Here is a 3,609-nt window from a genome sequence, read left to right as displayed (position 1 = left end):
AATATGTATACAAGACAAATAAAAATATCAATAAAGAAAACAGAAGGATCGATAATCACTGCTGTAGTCCTAATAGAATGTCGATTTTTTTTCCCGCAACACAATGCCTGACAATGGATCAGGCGATCCGGGTCACTCACATTATCAGTAAACAAGCCGTTACCGAGCTGTCGGAAGCCTTGCTCAGCTACACAACTAATACGGCATATATTAATAGCCTACAATGCTTATAACAATATTTGCCAGCTTCGACGCAGCTAGTATGGCCTTCCCTCTGTCTAGTTTATCTGTTTTCCCTTGTTCAAAACGTAGTTTCTAGCTCTGCAGCCGCGCCTTGTTGTTGTTCCGGCCGGCCACGCACCGCATCTGGAACCTCCCCGGGGGGCGCACGCTGCCAGGTCAGGCTGGGTGATTGACACCTCATTCTGCATACATTTTCGGTTCGGCAAAGTTCGGAGGGCCGTCAGCCAACCCTATACCCTGTTTTTTGTGGCATTAATTCTCGGGATTAGTTCGTGCCATGCCATATTTGGAGTCAGGTCACGATTCTGCCACATGTGGGGCGTGTCCGTATAGCTTTACTTTCCGGCGGCCGTGCAGGGTGAGCTAGCCACGGCGTGCCAAGTTTTGGACGAAAATCAAGCACTTTTCCGAGATTTTCTCTTAACTTAAGTAAAATCTAAGCAAACTAAATCTATACGGACATGTCTTGGTATGTATAAAATTGTTTCTGACCAATTTTTGCGCAAGATTTCGATGTTTTAAGCAGGGGGGGCTGGACACCTCTCGAAGCATGACGGGTAGTTTTTCCGGTCTGAACCGCAGCGGGCTCATTTGAGCTGTCGGCGGCCGCCCGGAGCGGTCGTGCGGGGAGCTCTGAATACACATTCAAAATGGCTGCGGTACGATCTTCGCGGCCTTCTAGTACTGTTTTCGTCACCAGGAACGCGATTTCGGGCCATGTACTTGTCCCCAGAAGACATCAGGTTCGTGTAGACTTTGTTCACGGTGTGATTGTTGTAGCGTTGCAATTTTAATCGGTATAAAATAATGGGGAAAATAGCGTAAAAGAACGACTGTTTACAACGATCGGAACCGATCGGAATTCGAAGCTACCGGTACTAAAACTGTGTCCTACGAGTGATCTTACCTCTGCTACACATGTCCCCACTTACAATTGGGATCCGCAGGAGTAAGGAAACGTGTACAGGAATGTAGTTTTCTTCGTTGCTATGTTCAGACTTGCAAAAAAATTTGTTGACTTTTGCTGCGCAAAGAGGGGGAGGGGGGCGATACTTACCGTAAGCAAAATAATGTATATGTTCAGGCGATAGATTTGGGGATTTTATATCAAGACGAGGCTTCGAACTTGGAAATAAACTTACATTCACCATTGTCCAGAATTCTTAACTTGGTGTTTTTGTGTGTAGTATTATTTTTTGTGTGATATAATAATTTGTAAATATCATTACTATACAATAATATGTAATATCCACACGTTTTTATCTGAATGTATTCCAACTGTTGTAATTCCTAATTAGAGTTTTTCATTTCTCGTATGCTCCACAGACTGGGTCTTGCAAGGCTTTTGTCAGTCCTTCCTTACCTTACATCTTCAGAACCTTCTCCAGAGAGACATTGTGAGGGCTGTTGTGAAAGCTGTCTGTGCCTCATGCCGGCAACACAAGGATGTATTTGTATGTTCCAAGCAAAGGAATTATTTTTCGAGCAACCAACAGAGCTGGACACTGCATAACTTATAAATACATGTTTATCGACAGCTTATGATACCGCATACATTATATAATGTTAATATGCTTTCCATAAGTCATTTGAATGAATGGAAACATATTGTCCATAAGTTAGAAAACTTAACCGTGTGCACTTATTCTTGATTATACATCACTATGCATTATGTATATCACTATAATGTGTACAAATTTGGATATAGATGTGATGTGTGCACGGAACTGTTGAAACAATATTTGATTTCAGTTGATAGATGCACTGATACTCATAGTAAAGGATCATCACTTACTTACTTAATCATGAGCTCAGCTTGAACCAATCCTGTGAGATTCCTCCACCGCACTATCCTCCTTGATCCTTTGCAACTCTTTACTACAAATGTATCTTAATCTACTCTGTATTTGATCAGATGTATTGTTGTTCAACACTCTATATTAATGGCTAATGCCGCTGTAATTCTATTATTATTGTCTTACTTTTGTAAATGATGTCAATGGTTGGCATAGTATTTGATAAATGCTATGTATGGAAAAGTCTACATTATCTTTTCGTTGCAGAGTATAATGTTTATTCCAACCAATACTATTTGATATCAAATAAATAAATCATTAATCAGACTTTAACCGTATGATGATTATATTTACCTGTCTGTCTGTTTTGCCAGGTCTGTAAATTATGTACCATTTTAGCTATTACTGTTGTATATGACTCTCTAACAAGTGTAGGGATAGCTGTGTAGAGAACGTTCACTGTACAGAGTGTAGGTTAAACAAGACTAGATTCATTGCATGCATGCAGACTATATGTACATTTTGTATACCTGTTCACATTCACCCTGTCAAGTGACACAGATTCCTCCACAAATCCTTACACTGCAACTTACCACTTTGCATTCAAATAACCAAATAACCGACTCGTTCACTATGTGGAATCCAGTGTAGAGTTATTGTTGGAGTATTGACCTCAAGAGTTGAATTATTTATTTTACAAGTAGTGACTGGAGCATAACTTTGCAGGAACTATATCTGTATATCATGTCATAAGCAAATGCCTCCAAAACTCTGAATTCTTTTGCAATAAAAATTGTATTCTGTGTAAGTTTTGTAAGAATTTAAAATTGGAGATTTTCTGAGATGGCATTTGTACACATGCAGTGACTGGACCTTACATGTATGTGTGAAACAGACAACATATTCTAAGCAGAAGGCAAGTCACTCAGTACCATTAGTAAACTGCCAGAGAATTGACAAGAGGACACAATTTATCTAGGACACAGGTGTTTGCTGTCACGTGGATACAAGGTATTGTAACTGTATATTGAAATTACATTCTTCATATTTTTCAGTTGAAATTACAAAGTACAAATGTAGCTGGGGGCCTTCTTTTGACTATTGTGGGATTTTTCTGAAAATTCTTTGCTGCATCTGAAACCATGTTTTCAATCCCTGGGTCTGCAAACCCTGACTCTCTCAGTCTCAGCTGATGGCACTCTTCAAGCTCGTAAGAAAGAAGAAAGAACAGTCAGGGGTACCATAGAAAATTTGACAAGTAACATAGGCAGGTGATAAATGTATAAAAATGTCCTAACTGTACAAGACTATGATTCGATCTAAACATCAATGTTGTGACCACTGATTTTTATTAAACCTAAATCCCTTTATGTTGGTAAACAACTTGTGACCTCAACCAAACTTTTTGAATAAACAAAAAATTATTCGTAAGGGGCTTGAATAATCTTATCAAGCTGTATTCTACAAAGTAACAACAAAATTACTCAAGGGTCAGGGAATATTTTGTTGTAATCAAACAGTAAATTATACGCTTGTTGTGTATCTCTGAAGTTTCACATAAGAATGGTCA

This window comes from Branchiostoma belcheri, unplaced genomic scaffold, assembly GCF_001625305.1.
Source record: "Branchiostoma belcheri isolate BF01 breed outbred unplaced genomic scaffold, Haploidv18h27 scaffold150, whole genome shotgun sequence".
Taxonomy (NCBI): domain Eukaryota; kingdom Metazoa; phylum Chordata; class Leptocardii; order Amphioxiformes; family Branchiostomatidae; genus Branchiostoma; species Branchiostoma belcheri.
This window is presented reverse-complemented; position numbering follows the sequence as displayed.